Here is an 18,421-nt window from a genome sequence, read left to right on the forward strand (position 1 = left end):
ATCTGAGGGCAGCGTAGGAGAAGATGACAGTGGCCCGAGAGATTCCATGAGCCTTTCCAGCGAATCAGAAGATTCCCAGAGGGGGGCGCTGATGGCCAGGGCAAGGTGGGTTCCAGGGGGGACACTCCAGAAGCAAGGGGCCAGCGGGGACTCCCAGAGCAGCAGCTGGAGATCAGGACCAGCTTCCCCACCAGAGCGTGGTGGGGGGGAAGAATCTCAGGTGTCAGGGCCAGCGTCTCCTCCAGGAGGGAGAGAAGATGAGTTAGGGCTGACCACGCCTCCATCGGAGAGCGAGGGAATGGTCAGGAGGAAGGTTGCCGGCTGGGCGCACGCGCCAAGTTCAAATGTACAGACGCGCGGCACAGCAGGTAGCCCGGAGGGGGAACCAGGTCCTAAAGCCCGCCGGAGGGTGGGGGATGACTCAGGGGACTCAGCATCAGAAGAGTCCAGAAAGGGCGAGACCCCAGCGGACAGGCGGACGCAGAGGAGAAAGAAGCGAAGGAAGAGGTGGAGCAGGGCTAGAGTCTTAAACTGGTGTCTGGGGGGGAGGAGATTCAGACGGAGCTTCAGCGGTCTAGAGTTTAAGATGTAGAGCTGCGCGCCACGGCTTTGAAATAGAAACTGAACTTCAATAAAGACTTTTGCATATAACAAGGAACTGGCGTTGGTCCTTTGTGAGCTGGGACCTTGGGCAGCCCTGACATCTTGTAAACAGGTTAATATGTTGGCCGGATTTGAAGAACACTTGTAACTTTAGAAATAGTAATGGGGATTTGAGGTAGAGAAAATAATTTGGAATGGAAATGATATGCAGTTGAAAAGGAAATTTAAGGAACTGGGGGGGGGAGGGAAGTCACAGGGTTCGGAGAATCCCATTTTATGGATGTGATACTGCTTGTGCTTGTGTGTGTGTGTGTGTGTGTGTGTGTGTGTAGTTTGTGGTGGTTGTTTGTTTTTTAAATGTTGTTATTTTTGTTGAAAATTTAATGAAAATATTATTAGAAAAAGCAAAAGAAACCAGAGCCTTCTGGGCCCCCCACAAGCCCCCACAGGAAACACCCCACAAGCGCCACCCCTCCCCACAGTGTCACCCAGGGGCATCTTTAGCATATGTCCCACCTGGGTGCAAAGATCTGCCCAGCGCCCCCACATTTAGTTTTGGTGGGGTGGGCGGACTCAAAGGTTTTTGGGGAGGGAAGCCAAAGTTGTTGACCTTTTTGAGGGTAGGAAAATCTGCTCACCTGTAACAACAATGCAGCGGAAATAACCGCTTTTGTTTCCTGACTCGTCAGGAATATTTGATGCTATGGAGTAACATCAACAGAGGGGGACAACTTTCGTTCCATTGATTTTCACTGCCGGCGATTGAGAGGGACCGGTATACAGCAGGTATACATTTGGCGCCCCCCAGAATTCGGTGCCGGGGTGTCCCGCACCCCCCGGCAAAGACGGCCCTCATGCTGCCCTCCCCATAGCTCAGGTGAGCGCCTGTGTGCTCTGCTCAGGTAGACCTGTTTCCTATTACAAGCCCTGCAAATCGGAGAAGACGGTGATTTCGACTCCTCCGGCAGACGCACAGAATTGTCCAGGTCACCTGAAGCGCATCCCCGCTTCTCTCCCTGCCTCCTGGGCGGATACAAAAATGCCTTCGAAGAGAAGAGAATGATTTTTTTTTTCCTTTTCGATTTTCTGAATCATAAAATGTGTTAATAGCTTAATTGAAACCCGCAACATAAAACGGAATTGAGCTGCGAGAGAGCGGAGAAGTGCGAGATGCCGAACAGCAATCTAATTACTCGCTGGCAAACGAGGCAGGTGTGCTGCGGTGGACTGAATCACAGGAGCTTAAAATGCAAATTAACTCCAAAACAAAACACAGCCTTGGGTGGGTGGGGGGTTTCATCTTGGGTGCGGTGACCTTTTTTTGGGGGGGGGTGCTTTGCATTCGCGGCGGAGCTTTGCTGATGCATGCGCAGGCTCAAATCTCCCTTCACGGCAATTTCCCCTTGATTTGGGGAACAGGGAAGTTGCGCCTTATCATCAAACCGAATTTGGCAACAGACCTTGAGGGAGCGAGTGCCGGAGGCAACATCTGCCACATGCCCAGGATGTGTGTGGGGAAAGTGAGGGGGTCCTTTAGCCCCATATCCTGACATTTCCGGTGGCCCCCAGAGGCCCCCAGAAGAGCCCAGCTTGGCCCCTGACCACAGAGGCAGGGAGTTGCAGCACTTACCTTCAAGCGATCTCCAAGTTCACTGCCTGGCCGGCTCCAGCCTCCCGGACCGCCTGTCATCAGGAGCTCAGGCGCACAGGATGCCCTTGGAGCGACAGATCCGCCATTCGCCCGTCAGTCCAGCCCCCCTGGGGGGGCTCACAGGCTGGCATCCCTCCTGAAAGAAAAGAAGGGAAGAGGAAGCTGAGTCAGAAAGAACTTTGCCCGAGAGGACAAAGGTGCCCACTCATTTTCTTATTGCATCTATGGCCCACTTTTTTATTCAAGGAGCTTCAGGTGGCATTTATCATTCTCCTCCTCCCCATTTAACCTCCACAACAACCCTGTTGAAGTGAGGGACATGAGGCAGGAGTTGATAATGCAGGTGAGCTGCGCACAGGTGGGCTGCATGCAAGCTGCCGGCCAGCTCTGTGGAGGCTCCTTTTATTGACACAATATGCAAACCCAGGCAGATACATTTTGGGCTGTGACCTTTACACATCTTCCAGTCCCGAGATCGTGGGGTGGTGAAAAGCTATTTTGGCACCTGTTTCCCTCGTGTCATTTTCCCCTTGCACAGTGTATGACGAAGGAGACAAAGGCCTCAGAGACAAAGGTTACAGACAGGACACAGCAGACCACTGAGACCGCAAAAGGTTAGACAGAGGGCAAGATGTTCAGACAGCTGTGGCTTTATCTGTGAGGGGGAGTGTGCCCCGCACCCCACGGTCACGCGTGGAGGCAGCTGAGGCTGCCTGCGGGCGGGGAGTGTGCTCCGCCCCCAGCGATCATCCCTACACCCTGTGAGGTAGGTTAGGCTGAGAGAGGCAGTGACTTGCCGCCCAGTGAGGTTCATGGCCAAGTTGGGGAAAATTTGAACCCTGTTCTCCCAGGTCCTGTATAGACACTCTAACCACCGCAGCACACTTTCCCCAACAGAAACAACTCCTGGGGTGGGGAGGGCCGAGTTCTCATTGCTCAGCCTCCTCCAATGGTGCTGAAAGGCCCCCACTTTGCAAGAGGACCTTTCTCCCAGAAGGAGCATCTGCCAGGAGACCTCAGGTTCTCGTCTTCTGCCAATCCCAGCAAAGCCCCCTTCCCCAAGGAGCAGGGGGAGAGGAGCAAGCCCTGTGTCTCCCCACCCCACCCCCAGTGGCCCCCGTCTGCAAGGAGGTCTCCTCAAAGGGCACAATCCTGGCAGCAGCTTCATCTGAAAGCAGGTCCCAGAAAGGACAGGGGCTCCTGCTTAGCCACCCTGGGGCCCCCAGTTCCCCCCAGGTCCACCTGCTCCTCATCTGTGGCAGCCCAGCTGCTCGCCCAGGTGAGTGCGCCATGAAAGGCCACGCCTGCCACCAGATCTTTCCTCTCCATGGCTAATTTCTAGGGTCTCGGCTGGAGGCCAATTAAGAGCATCAACCTGACAAAGCAGACGGGGAACATCCAACCGCCATGGCAACCGCAGCTGCAGAGTCACAATTTGGCAGCGTTGGCATCAGGCTGCAGCAGCTCCTGGCGAAAGCAGGTGCGCCGCATGCAGAACGGCCCTGGATCAGTAGGAGGCACTGGCGTGCGGGGGGAGCCCACCGCCCCTGGCGGCACGATCCTGGTGGGGTGCCATCGTGGCTGCCCCTGCGCACTGGGCACCACGCCCCCACAGGCGGCGCACCATGCCCCCAGGATGTCAATCAGCCAAATTGACAGACATAATAAGACAAAGACCAAAAAGTGAAGGAAAGAAAGAATGGGAGTGCCTAAATGAATACCTTAAGAGCCAAGGTTCGAGGACAGAAATCTGGCTGAGTCTGGAATAACCTTGAGAAGTGAAAGGATAAGAAAGAGGGATTTATATCTAGATGATAGGATAGAGATGTTAAGGAAAACAGGAAGACACAATGAGAGGTAAAGGAGGTGCTGTGGGATTGGTGGAAGTCAATGTTTGTTTTTCTTTTTAGTGCTTATATTATTAACTTGTAAGATATGGATTTGTTTTTTGAATGTTGGTTTTTGTGTTTTGTGTCTTGTTATTTTTCGATATCTTTTGTGTTGTTGTTGTGTGGAATATAAAATTTATATATTAAAAAAACAAAAAACAAAACAAAACAGAACCTTCCAAAGGGAGGGGGGGAGGATGTGAGTGGCACGCCACACCCCCGGGACGCATGCCTGAAGCTTCACCACTGGTAGGGGGGCCTGTAATGCCCACTGCCTGGAGCCCTGGAGAGCCATAGCTCAATGGCTGCCTTGCAAGCAGAAGCTCCAGGTTCAAATCCCGCTGGCCTCTCCAGGTATGTCTGGGAGTCTGAAACCCTGCAGGGCCACCGTAGTCAGCGCTGGGCTGGATACTTCTTCATGCAGCGCAGTCAAACTTGCTCTGCCCATTAAAAAAACCCTCTTTTAAATCCCTGCGGGTTGGTGGCCATTCCTGCCTCATGTAGGCTCAGCTGGCTAGGCCAAGGCAGCTCCCCACATGCCTAGATGCAGCAGAGGTTGTGGGGTTGTGGGGTGTGGTATGGGCAAGGGGGGGGGGCGGTACCCAGCCAACACATCAGAAGCGCTGGCCTCTTGAGCTTGGACGCTGCACTGTAAGGACTCGACAACAGCCACTTGACAAAGGCTCCCAGCATTACATGCACGGAGATACCACTGATTTCTATACATTAAAATTTATTATTATTATTATTATTATCTTTCTCCATTCGACAGCCTATACTGGGCTCCCAGTACCACCGTAAGGCAAGGAAACCCCATTTCCTGAAACATAGAAATTCACCAAAAATAGATGGTTTTATTTTGTTCCAAAAGGTAATAAAATTGTGGTCCCAGAATGTAAGGGGAGGGGGCCTGACTCATGGCCTGAATGGAACGGGAAGCCATAATCCTCAAGGTTTATCCTCAGGTCCTCAGCACCCCCCCCCCCCCACTGCCAAACCAGGTGTTAACAACCCAGACAAAGGAACCAGACTGGGGGTTGTCAGAGGGAAATGAGACTCTGGAAGAGCAAATGAAGGTGCAAAGGTATGGGATTCCTTCCTTACAAAGGTAAAGGGACCCCTGACCGTTAAGTCCAGTTGCGGACAACTCTGGGGTTGCAGCGCTCATCTCGCTTTCCTGGCTGGCATACAGCTGGCATACAGCTTCCGGGTCATGTGGCCAGCAGGACTAAGCCGCTTCTGGCGAACCAGAGCAGCGCACAGAAACGCCGTTTACCTTCCCGCCGGAGCGGTATTTATCTACTTGTACTTTGACATCCTTTCAAACTGCTAGGTTGGTAGGAGCAGGGACCGTGCAAAGGGAGCTCACCCTGTCGCGGGGATTCGAACCACCGACCTTCTGATCGGCAAGCCCTAGGCTCAGTGGTTTAGACCAGAGCACAGCCCGCGTCCCTTACAAAGGGATGTGCAAATAGTTTGTTGACTTGTGTGAAGTGGGTACTTGATCTGTCCAGTTCTCACATTTCTGCCTGACACCACACCTTTTCTGTGAAATCCCTATGATGTGTGAAATGTACCATGGGAAATCGTGGGAACTCCTAAGAAGCCATGTGCCCTTTGTTCTGGGCTGCTTCTTCCTTCTTTTGGCTGGGGAATTGGAACCTCGTTGCAGCAATAAATGATCCGGCTTCCTAGCTGCTCTTGTGCTTCAGTTTGCCTGGCTGTGGTCTGTCTCTTCTTTGAACCTGACCAGATTCAGAACCTGCAGGGCTCGGCCCTGGCGAAGTTGGGAAACGGCTTAGGTACCGCACCCCAAGTTTTGTCCTCATCAGTGGACATCTTTATGCTCCTTTTTGCCCGGGTTCCTGAGCAACGGCGGGCGGGCGGGAGATGGTGGAGCCAGCTGGTGCTCAGAGGGGCTCGGCATGATTTTATGTTGGCTCAGGGGACCAATGCAAACATGCAGCTAAAATTATCTGGGCACCGTGGAGGGAATGGTGGAATTACAGGAATAATCTACTGCTGCCCTTCACACACTGCATGGCCTGAGCATTTTGAGCACAGCTTTTCATCAGCAAATGCCTACAGAGATGAGTTTTCTACCCTATCTATGACTTCCCTCGGTGAGGATGCTCTGCAGTCGAAACACGCAAGACATTGAGGACTCTTGAGGCAACTTATTTTCACATACCCCAGCCCTGCTCGGCTCCTATTTCACTGTGTCCTTGGTTCTGATGGGACACTTGAATGGGGCGGACAGGGTGGGGGGTGGGGGGGGGAGTAATCAGATTTCAGACAAATTGCCAACAAGGATAACTTTCCCCAATAGTTGTATTTCCACAGTACAAAAGGCTTAATCTGCTGGATTTCTGCAGGTCGCATGTTAAAGATACAGGAGCACCTGATTTTCTCTACCTCTGTGGACCCCCCACCCTCCCAAGAAAATGGTTTGGCCCAGTCCACCCTCCTGGCTTTGTGGAAGAGCCATTCCAGTCCCATGTGGGGATGTGGCAGTGACTTCCAGGCTCCAAAGAGGTGGCTCCAGGCTGTTCCCTGGAAAGGCCAGTGGCCGGCTCTTTCCCTGGGTCTGTGCTGGCCCAGGCCTTGCCCCACCTGGCCTGGCCTGGGGGGCCTGACAGACTCCAGCTACAAAAGCTGGGACTGCTGAACAGACTCTTGGGCTGGGGGGGGGGTGTTTAGGGGGCTTTGCTGCTGTTACTGGTGTCCATTTTTTGCATCTTTATTTTTAGAGATCATGATTCACATGGCAATTTTTCAATTCAATTGCACTTTTTGATGTGTCTCATTTATTGCTTAGGACCAGTGCTTTTTTTCTTTAAAAAATGTTTAGGGATACTCTCATTTTGACTCAAGACAATCACCATTTCATAGTTCAAATCGGGGGAAATAAATATAGTAAGTGGACAAAAGTACAAAGATTCACAAAATGCTTGTCGTCGTTGTCCCTGGAAAAAAAGCACCGTGATTGTGTATTTTTTTATGTTGTAAGCCATCTTGATCAGGGTTTGAATTAAGGAAAGGAAATAAAGGGGTGGGGAATATGGATGTATAACTCCTCTCAGTCTCCTCTTTTCCAGGCTAAACACCACCAGTTCCCTCAACCGTTCCTCATCAGGCTTGCTTTCCAGACCCTTGGTCATCTTGGTCACCCTCCTCTGCACAAATGCCAGCTTGTCAACTTCCTTTCTATATTATGGCACCCAGAACTGGACACAGGACTCCAGCTGGGCTCTGACCAAAGCAGAATAGAGCGTTGTGGTTGTGCTGCACCAGGCAGATGGTCCAGACCAGCTGGCTTTCTGCAAGACCGGCTGGCAGAAGGATCTTTTGCTGGGTCAGCTCCGATGTTCCAGTGTCTGTTCTGCAAGCCCCCCTTTTTTGCTAAATGTTGCAGAGAGTCCCACTTCCCACCCTTTTGCGCATCAGGGAACCTGCCAGGCTTTCATTGTGCTTTCCTGCATTTAGCACTCTTGCTTTTTAACTGAATTGCTTTTCATCTGCTTTATTATGAGATACGGATATTTTGGCAATCTTGTAAGCCCCTTTGGGTTTATGTGCAGTGGAATTCCCCCAACCCATGCTTCATTTTTCCACAGGTGGCAGAAAGGGACAGGCCCACCCACTCGGGGGCTGGCTGGCTGGTTTACCAACCGCAGCCACATATACCGTATTTTTTGCTCTATAAGACTCACTTTTTCCCTCCTAAAAAATAAGGGGAAATGTGTGTGCGTCTTATGGAGCGAATGCAGGCTGCGCAGCTATCCCAGAAGCCAGAACAGCAAGAGGGATCGCTGTTTTTGCTGCGCAGCAATCCCTCCTGCTATTCTGGCTTCTGGGATTCAGAATATTTTTTTTCTTGTTTTCTTCCTCCAAAAACTAGGTCTGGTGCCTTATGGTCTGGTGCGTCTTATAGAGCGAAAAATACGGTACTTGGAGGCCAGGACCTCCCCTTCGCTGCCCGTCTGCTCAGGAAGGGAGCCCAGGATGGGCAAAGCAAAGCTGCCCCTTCTTCCCTCTTCTGCCTTGCCTGCGTCTGAACTGGAAGCAGCCGCACCAAGTGAGCTCAGCAGGAGCAGGGAGGAGAGAGAAGCAGCAGGATTTGGCTTTCAAGGGCTGCGCGGAGCCTGACAAACTCGGCTCGCTGTTTTCCCCATCCCTGCCTTTTATGTTGCTGAAGTGCAACACGGCGCTCCTAATCCCTAGACAATGCTGAGCTCTGAAAGCCACACCAAACAACAACTGCACAAGTGTGTGTGTGTGTGGGGGGGGGGACGGGACTCCCAGGATAGGAACAGAAAGCCAGAGGCTCTTGCGACAGCTTCACACAAAGGCCTTGATGGCACTCCTGCCAGGACGCTGCCGAAATGACGAGAGGGCTTTGAAGCGTCCACAAATAATGCAGCAGCAGCAGCGATTTGCATGCTCAAACAAGGGGCTTTGCGCAGCGGGGGCTCTGCCCAGACCCAGAGCAGCAGAAGCAAGGCAAGGAGGTGGGGGGGGCTGCTCTTGCGCAAGAGCTCTGGCAGCCTCGGTTCTGCTTGGGGGCTCCCCAAAAGAGGCAGCTGGTGGGCTGCTGTGAGAACAGGCTGCTGGGCAAGAAGGGCCACGGGTCGGATCCAGCTGCCTCTTCTTAGTGTTACAGAAATGACACCGGGCCGGGGGGGGGGGAATTCTTAAAGTTGTTACAATGTTACAAATATTTTGCCTGGCTGTATCTTTTCGACTTGACAGCTCAGGGAAGATACCCAGCTTTATAAATTTGTAGAAAATCCACACTTTAACCAACTATCCTCATTCCAATGCCATTTTGGTCCTTAAAGAAAGGTGAATTTGGGCTCCACCTCCATCCATGAACCAAGAAGCAGGAAGTCACTGTAGGCAGCAGGAACAGGGCCCCCCACCCAGGGAGTGACCAAGGGGGCAACACTAGACAGTTGAGCAAGTCCGGTGTTCTGAAAGCCCACCTCCAGACCAGTCCTGAGGGCAAGGAGATGTCAAGAGTTTCATTGTCCTTTCAGTGATGGGGACTTAAGAGGTGTTGGGAAAGGGGTCTGAGAAAATGACCTCATGTTGAACTGGTAACCCTTGTATAAAGGTAAAGGTAAAGGGACCCCTGACAGTTAAGTCCAGTTGCAGATGACTCGGGGGTTGCGGCGCTCGTCTCGCTTGACAGGCTGAGGGAGCTGTCATTTGTCTGCAGACAGCTTCTGGGTCATGTGGCCAGCATGACTAAGCCACTTCTGGCGAACCAGAGCAGAGCACGGAAACGCCGTTTACCTTCCCGCCGGAGCGGTACCTATTTATCTACTTGCACTGGTGTGGTTTCAAACTGCTAGATTGGTAGGAGCAGGGATCGAGCAACGGGAACTCACTCTGTCACGGGGATTCAAACTGCCGACCTTCTGATCGGCAAGCCCAAGAGGCTCAGTCGTTTAGACCACAGAGCCACCCGCGTCCCTAACCCTTGTGTACCCTTCCCCATTTGTGACATGCTAGTGATGTAGTGATGATGTACTGTATCAGTGATGCCCCTCAAAGTGTATTCTGGGGGAAAGAGGAAAGTTTTAAAAGAGGAGGTCACCCCCCTGCTCAGGGGTGAGCTCTTACTCCGTGTGGGAATCTGTTGCACAACAATAAAAAACATGGTCTACTGACCGTTGTTTTGCTCCAAAATGCTTGGCTGGAACTTCCTTCTTTTACTGACTGCATCAACCCACAGGAGACTTGCACCCCAACGAGCTGGGCTGTTGAGTAGGTTCTCCCCCCCAGAATTCCCCCCCCCCTTAACATTAGGTTCAGCAGCAGCAGCAGCAGCAGCAAAGAGCTGGCAGAGGAACCTCTATACAGTCAAACCTCGGTTCTCGAATGGCTCCATTGCTGAACGTTTCAGCTCCCAAACGCCGCACACCTGGAAGTAAGTGTTCCGGTTACCGAACGTTTTTTGGAACTTAAACAGATTCCAAGGCATGTTTCTCTCTCCTCCCCTCCACTGAAATTGCTAACAGCCCTTTGATTTTTGGTTTTTGAACGTTTCGGAAGTTGGTCTTCCGGAATGGATTACATTTGAAAACTGAAGTTCCACTGTATCAGGAAGATACAATCTCATTTAATGGTTGAACTGGGAATCAAAAATTTTTGTGGCAACAGCATGGGGGGCTGCTCTGAATCACGCCAGGTGGGTGCAGAGCCCAGGAGACCCCAGAAGGAAGCCCCCGGTACAGTGGTACCTTGGTTGTCAAACGGCTTGGCTCCTGAACGCTGCAAACCCAGAAGTCAGTGTTCCAATTTGTGAATGTTTTTCCGTAAGCCTAACTTCCAACGCAGGTTCTGACTGAGTGCAGGACTCTCCTGCAGCCTTGGTCCAAAGTGTGTGTGGCGGTGGCAGCAGGTGATGTCTCTCTCTGAGGCCAGATCTGCTACCGCCATAGAAGGCAGCCCCCTTACCTTGCCGGGGGGGGGGGGCGCTGGCCCTGCCAGCAGCTTAATACCAGCCTGTGCTATTGTCAATCATTTTGTCTCCTAGAAAGGCCATGGGAGGCATTCGGTCCAGCCAGTTCTGGCTTTGTACAACTGTAGGATAAGTTAGAAGAAGAAGAAGAGTTTGGATTTGATATCCCACTTTATCGTTACCCAAAGGAGTCTCAAAGCGGCTAACATTCTCCTTTTCCTTCCTCTCCCACAACAAACACTCTGTGAGGTGAGTGAGGCTGGGAGACTTCAGAGAAGTGGGACTGGCCCAAGGTCACCCAGCAGCTGCAGGTGGAGGAGCGGGGAAGCGAACCCGGTTCCCCAGATTACAAGTATGCCGCTCTTAACCACTACACCACACTGGCTGCCACACAGCCAGCCAGCCAGATCCTGCCCACAACCTTCCCTCTAAGCCCCAGAGACTTGCAAGGGAGACCCTGGCAGAATGAAGGTCTAATTAACAAGCTTCCCCCCATCATGTTGCTCTTAATGAGCAGGTATTTTGCATCAGAGGCAAAGAGACCCTGACAAGCCCCTGCTGCGCTCAGCAGAAGGACGCCGCTGGCACCTCCTTGCCCTCGCTGACTGGCACTGTCTGGCTTTGTGGACCTCCAACCTGGCAGAGTCTGGTTCCAGCTGCTCTGGCACATGTCAAGGGCATGGAGGCCATCAGGTCTGCTTCACGAGTTGGGATGAGCTGGGAGGGAGGGAGGGAGGGAGGGAGGGAGGCAGCAGCATCTTTGCCAGCCTGTGGCTGCAACCCCACGACTTCTTTGAGTCTGTCTAAGTCTGTCAACGTCTCTCCCCCCCCCCCCCGCCTACCACAGATCCTAGAAAGCAGCTAGCAAATATTCTCGCAAATATTTGTTCACCTGCTCCGCGGGAGGCAACGGTTTGCAAGTCTCCTGCCTTGATCTCTGTGTCAGATCAGGAGTCCCAGGAAGTCTGGCTCCGGCTCCAGAGTGGCACTACCAGCAGATGAGAATAAAAGGAAGAGAATTGGGGTCTGGATCTGCAACGGGGGGTCAGAAGTGGGGCCAAGTCCCAGGCCCTCAGGCCCTCCCAGCCCAGCTCTCTGGGGCAACCACTAAGTCTTGAGATCCTGGAGGGGCTGAGCCCAGCAGGGAGACCGGCTGCCAAGTCGGGGGTGGTTCCACCCCTGGAGTTGAAGGGATTCTCGGGGGGGAGGGGGACTAAGAAGCAAGGGGGTGGCAGGGGGTGCCGGAGGGGTCCACCAGACCTTAGAAAGCCGCTATCCTTGGATCAAGTGCTTCAGTTCTGTTGAATTAAACTAAATACTTTTGACTGGATCTGAATAAATGTGCAATTAATTGGAACTGTTTTGGGTGTTATTGTCTTCCTTGGGGGGTCATGCAAACCGCTGTTCTAGATAATGCTTTTTGAAGGGTTGGAGGGGCACTCTGAGTGAAGGAGGTGGGGACCCCAAAAATAGTTTGGGAACTGCTGGTTTAAAGGGAAGGAGGGGTGCGAGGGAGGTGCTGCTTTCTCAGCACCCAAAGGAGAGTACCGTATTTTTCTGTGTATATGAGGAGGGTTTTGTTTTTGTTTTTTTAAGGTAAAAAAATTGGGGTTGTCTTATACATGGGTAATGCAGGGGGGGATGGGCAATTGTTGGCAGCCATGAGTAGGAGATATACAGTGGTGATCTGGCAGACAACTGGGGTCTTCTGCGAAGCGTGCGATTGGCAGCTGCGGTCAGGTGGGTGAGCGATTGTCAGCATTGCCCCCCCCAAGCTCAACTCTGGGCATTCCGCGCCCAAAAAAGTTCAACAACCGTGGGCAATTCCCTCCCTCCAAAAAGCTTAACAACTCTGGGCAATCCCCCCCTCTCATTTTCTTAATTTGGAGTCCAAAAAATAGGGGGCATGTTATACACGGGAAAATACATTATGCAGACCAAATCCTTCTCTCGATTTCCCCTCTGCCTCTCTGTGCCAAAGGCCCTGGATCTCCCTTTCGCCCAGCCCTCACGGGAAACATTGGTGCTGATCTACCATGAGGGAAGAAACAAAAGGTCACCCAGAGCATGGCAGAGTAAAAATAGAAGAGGGGGCAGCCATGCAACCCTGGAGAGGATGCAGGAAAGGGGCTGAGTTGCTGGGCAGCGCTAGTAAATCGAGGCGAGGGCAGCAGCTCTAATAGCAACAGCCACATTCTTCTCTGCTGGTGCCTTGAAATAAAAGTCAGGAGGGGTCGAGGAGGAGGAGGAGGAGGATGGGGAGATTGGATTTGATATCCCGCTTTATCACTCCCCTTCAGGAGTCTCAAAGTGGCTAACATTCTCCTTTCCCTTCCTCCCCCACAACAAACACTCTGTGAGGTGAGTGGGGCTGAGAGACTTCAGAGAAGTGTGACTGGCCCAAGGTCACCCAGCAGCTGCAGGTGGAGGAGTGGAGACGCGAACCCGGTTCCCCAGATTACGAGACTACCGCTCTTAACCACTACACCACACTAGGTCTCTAGGGTGCCAACTTGGATAAAATATTGGGGGAACCCAGGTACGCCCAACCCTGCATGATTGATCACATGACGCAGTGCACACACAGCATCTGAATGGCAATGCCCATCAACTTTAGGGGGAGAGCCCCCTCAAATATTTTATTGGGGGGTGAAGGGACCTTGGCCCCCTAGGAATTGTCTCTTATGGAAGTCAGCATGAAATAAGGACCCCAGAAGAGGGTGCTGGATCAGGCCAACAGCCCATCTAGTCCAGCATCCTAAGAACCCAGGAATCTGGATAGACTGCCACTGGACCTGGAGGTTCTATAAGAACATATGGAGAGCCCTCAAGCTAAGGGCCCACCGGGTCCACTGTCCTGTTCTCACAGAGGCCAACCAAAGGCCCATGATGGAAAATCCACAAGCAGGCTTTGGGCACAAGAAATGGGTATTCCGAAGCAACAGCCCGGATCAGCCTCAGAGTCAGGCCTTTCTTCCTGTTTCCTTCTGGGCTGGGACAGACTTCCTCTGCATGTGACTAGAGGTGGGCGTGGCCTCACCTGTGCAGGTAATGAGAAAAGCACAGGGCAGGGCAGCCATCTCTCTCTTTTTGACTACATCCATCAAAGAAGCAACATCTGCTTAGCTAAAGATGCTCTCTTAGGCTCCAGCCAGGAGAGGACAAAGGGACTGTCTCCTTATGAAAAAGTTTCCAGGTGTATGTTACTTTTCTAAGCTAAGTCTGCCTTCTGGGATCTGATTGTGAACAGAACGTGAGTAAACTCTGTTTATACTTTTATAGAAGACTGTGTCATGTCTTATCTTTTATGAGGGAAAAAGGGGAAAATACCAGAACAGTTGTTATAGAGGCTTTAGCGAGCCTGAGCAAATGCATCCGCTGCAAGTTTAAAAAGGGGGGTGTTACTCTGCTAAATTGTGGAACTTGTTTACACAAGTTGGAAAGGCTATAATCAAACAATATATCCTCTCCTGCATCCCTGAACATTCCCACAGTATTGATACAGTTTTGTCCTGTATTTCAGGACAAAATGCCGTGTCCTGTATTGTAAGGTCATGTATTTAATCTCTGGGTAGCCAAGCACAGACAAATTTACAAACTTGTGTGTGTGTGTGTGTGTGTGTGTGTGTGTGTGTGTGTGTGTGTAAGAGAGAGAGAGAGAGAGAGAGAGAGAGAGAGAGAGAGAGAGAGAGAGAGAGAAATTCTAGCAAGGCCATCCTGTCTGGCTGCAACAGATTGTAATGGATTGCTCTGAAGTCACTTTAGCACCAGGGGGGAAAACCTGCTTCCCTGCCACTCCGCCTTGTCCTGTATTTGGCCAGAACAAAGGTGGCCGCCCTACCTACTAGCCGTTCTCTAGCTGTGATTCCTGCCCTGCGGGGGGTTGGGCTCGATGACCCTCAGGGGTCCCTTCTCTGATCTCTGGTCACTGCCGCAGCCTTTGATGCGAAAGGCAAAGGAGACGGGGGCTCGGCCGCTGCAGCCAGGATGACTCACACCCCCTGATGCCTTTTGCGTTAACTTTTAAACGCCCGCTGAAAACCTTTCAATTCCCCCAGGCCTGTGCAGGCAATTAAGAATACATCTTTCCAGAGTGGTTAATCGGTGCCTGTTTTTAACTTTTTAAGAACAGCATGATTTTATGTATTTTTTATTGTAAACCGCTTGGATATTTTTAATAAGGTATTTTTTATTAATAAGTAAAATGCAGGCAGGGAAGACGCTGACCCGTTTAGGCATTCATCGAAATGCGCAGGAGGGGGGGTAAGCATGCAAACCCCCACCATGACGTGAGTTCAGATGACTGGGCTTGGAAGGCTGCCCCCCACCCCACCCCACCCCACCCCACCCCTGGCCATTGGAAATCCAGGAAGCTTCTGAGCATGCCCAGTCAAAGGCCTCCATTCACACAGACACCTGCAGGCTTCTCTTACACAATTTATGAGATATTTATTGAAATTTTCCAGAATAATACATTGTAAAACAAAAAGAAAAGAAACAACAAAAATACAGAAATACAAAAACAGAAAAATAAAAACAACTAAAAACACATAGAATTTCCCTTTACTTATTTTCTTTTAACTTATTTTCCGGACCTCCTCATACCTCCCTTTCTTATATTCCAATTCAAATTATTAATTCAGCAAATCCTCACCATTAGTTTTTGCTTATTTCAAAACCTTATTTTCCATATCTCTTAAGGCATTACAGCTGGAAATTTATGGTGTGGCATGTTATTTTGCCCATGGCTCACTCTTCAAATACAGTGGTACCCAGGTTCTCAAACGCCTTGGTTCCCAAACTCCGAAAACCCAGAAGTAAGTGTTCCAGTTTTCAAATGTTTTTCGGAAGCCAGATGTCCGATGCAGCTGTTGGCTATTTTTTCCGGGGCGCCTGCACCAATCAGAAGCTGCACCTTGGGTTTTGAACATTTCGGAAGTCAAATGGACTTCCAGAGCAGGTTCAGTTTGGCGCTTATTTATTTTGCATTTTTGTTTTTGAGGCTTTTTCAGTTCATTTGTTTTTGTGACTGTGTGGAACCCAGTTCAACTACTGATTGATTGATTGATGGTGTGATTACAGAAATGGATAAAAGCCCCCCATCCAAACAATGACCATCATCAGTGCAGGTAAGAAAAAATTTTAATTTAAATTTTTATCATCTACAATACTGTCTTCTTTATTTTATAGTACAGTACATTGATTATTGCTTTCATTTTATGGATCAATGTTCTCATTAGATAGTAAAATTCATGTTAAATTGCTGTTTTAGGGATTGTTTTTAAAAGTCTGGAACGGATTAATCCATTTTGCATTACTTTCTATGGGAAAGCGCATCTTGGTTTTGGAACTTTTTGGTATTGCAACAGACGTCGAGAGCGGATTAAGTTTGAGAACCAAGGTGCCACTGTAGAAATGCAGGTTTAAATGGCCAGATGCAGCCAGAGTGAAGCATGTTTATGCGCCACCAGCATCACTGAAGAGGATAAGCAGGTGCTCAAATGCACCGCATTGAAATCAATGGAATTTATGGATGCTTATCATGGCTGGATGTCCTCAGAGCCCTGGATAAAAAGTCAGGGTTCAACTTTTAAGAGATTCTGGGGGGGTCAAATATGCAAATTTGCATTTTACTTAGACAGCATTCCAGATTATGGTTCAAACATGCTTAATATGACTGGGGCTGGATCTACACTGATCTAAAAAAAAGTGCTAAGAAAATAAAGTTATATACAGTGGTACCTCAGTTTAAGAACAGCCCTGTTTATGAATGATTTGAACTAGTGTCCTGGTTTGCGAACTTTACCTCGGTCTACAAACAATCTGAATGGTGGAAGGGCACCGGCGGTGGGAGGCCTCGTAAGGGGAAGCGAGCCTCATTTTCAGAACAGACTTCCGGAATGGATTAAGTTAGTAAACCAAGGTACCACTGTAGCTCTCAAGGCAATTTTCCATTGGCTGCTGTACTGCACCCTCTGGTGTCATATTTTTATAACGCATTTATAACGTTATAACTCAGCAGTATAGATTAGTCCTGGGTCTTTCTTTTTAATGCAACTTGAGATGTGTAACCCAGCCTCTGACCCCCCAAAAGGCAATGGCGAAGGAGTCTCCATGACTTAACAAGGCTTAATGAGGATGGCAACAAGCCACTCTTCTTAATGAGCTGACCTGGTCCATGTTTTGTACCAGGACTACCCCACCCCCAAACTTCTCTCTGAAATGCCACACAGACAAGAACCTTCCATCTCTTTGCAAGTAGGAGCCCCTGTGGCAGGAGCCAAGCCACATCTGGGGCCACCTGCTCACAGACTGTCTCTCCAGAGTGGTGCATTCTCTGGCTATCTCCCGCTTGGACTACTGCAATGCACTCTACGTGGGGCTACCTTTGAAGGTGACCCGGAAACTGCAACTGATCCAGAATGCGGCAGCTAGACTGGTGACTGGGAGAGGCTGCCGAGACCACATAACACCAGGCTTGAAAGACCTACATTGGCTCCCAGTACGTTTCCGAGCACAATTCATAGTGTTGGTACTGACCTTGAAAGCCCTAAACGGCCTCAAAGGCCCAGTATACATGAAGGAGCGTCTCCACCCCCATCGTTCTGCCCGGACACTGAGGTCCAGCTCCGAGGGCCTTCTGGCAGTTCCCTCATTGTGAAAAGCAAAGCTACAGGGAACCAGGCAGAGGGCCTTCTCAGGGGTGGCGCCTGCCCTGTGGAACACCCTCCCATTGGATGTCAAGGAAATAAACAACTATCTGACTTTAGAAGACATCTGAAGGCAGTTTAGGGAAGCTATTTAATGACTGATGTTTTAATGTCTTTTTAATCTTTTGTTGGAAGCTGCCCAGAGTGGCTGGGGAAACCATCATCATCATCATCTCAGCCCCACCTCATGGAGAAAACTTCTCCACCCCACTTCCCTGTGATTCACAGCCACAACCTCTCTGCCCCGAAGTGTCTTCTCTTCTGATAGCAGCTCTCAACCCTCTTCTCTCACCTGCAGCTCAGCTGGCATTATTTTTGGCAACAAGCGCTCAGCTGCTTGGGGCGGGGGGGGGGGCAGATCAATATGCCCAGCTCAGCAGGATGCTGCATTTCCCTGACAGAACGCAGCAAGGCTTAGCTCCTGAGAGCCAGGTCAGCACCCTGAATAATGGAGCGGGAGCGAGATCAGCACCAAACTAGCTGTAAATCCATGGTTGAGCTCTTGCCCTTGCCAAGCAAAGCCTCAGGAGGCTTCCACCTCAACCCCCCCCCATCTGCCACACTGCTCTTGTGTCCTTTCCTGGGCTGAACCTGCCCCCCCCACCAGTGGGGTAGGGCTCCTGGGCTTCTCTGTAAGAGTCCTGGCTTTATTGCAGCAAAGGCTGTGAGGCAGCTGGCAAGAGGCCATGAAGTTTCTTCTGAGTCCAGCTGCAGAGACCCCTCGCTTAAGCCACTGGGCGCCACTCAGCAATGTCAGGCTGGCCTGCTTTGTCCCAAGCGGGAAGTAGCTGCCCCTGCCCCACCAGGAGACACTTTGGGAGCCCAGAACCCAAGAAGAGCCAGCTGGATTAGGCCAAAGGGGGCCCATCTGGTCCAGATTCCTCTTTTCCTGTGGCTTCTAGAAGAAATTAAGAAGATAGGCCAATGGCCCATCTAGTCCAGCATCCTGCTCTCCCAGTGGTCAACCAGATGCCCATTATGAGAAACCCACAATCAAGATTCGAACACAAGATTCTCCATTCCTATGGCCTCCAACAACTGGGATTCAGAAGCACTGCTGCCTGCTCTGTGGAGTCAGAGCAGAGCCACCTTGGCTGGC

At 50.8% G+C, this 18,421-nt stretch overlaps 2 protein-coding genes across 2 annotated transcripts in view; both read right to left on the reverse strand.

Annotated features, from left to right (window-relative positions):
• The window catches only part of LOC309345608 (uncharacterized protein), a gene marked incomplete at its 5' end in the record, with an annotated part of 296,278 nt that overhangs the window by 78,095 nt on the left and 199,762 nt on the right, over nt 1–18,421 (reverse strand). The window lies entirely within an intron of this gene.
• LOC309345728 (leucine-rich repeat and fibronectin type III domain-containing protein 1-like protein) overlaps nt 1–18,421 on the reverse strand; it is a 76,820-nt gene that overhangs the window by 33,316 nt on the left and 25,083 nt on the right. The window contains exon 2 of the mRNA XM_081869053.1: nt 2,234–2,390. The gene's annotated coding sequence lies outside the window, so the exon portion shown is untranslated. The remainder of the gene's footprint in view (nt 1–2,233; nt 2,391–18,421) is intronic.

Source organism: Podarcis erhardii (assembly GCF_964252035.2).
Source record: "Podarcis erhardii genome assembly, chromosome: 7".
Taxonomy (NCBI): domain Eukaryota; kingdom Metazoa; phylum Chordata; class Lepidosauria; order Squamata; family Lacertidae; genus Podarcis; species Podarcis erhardii.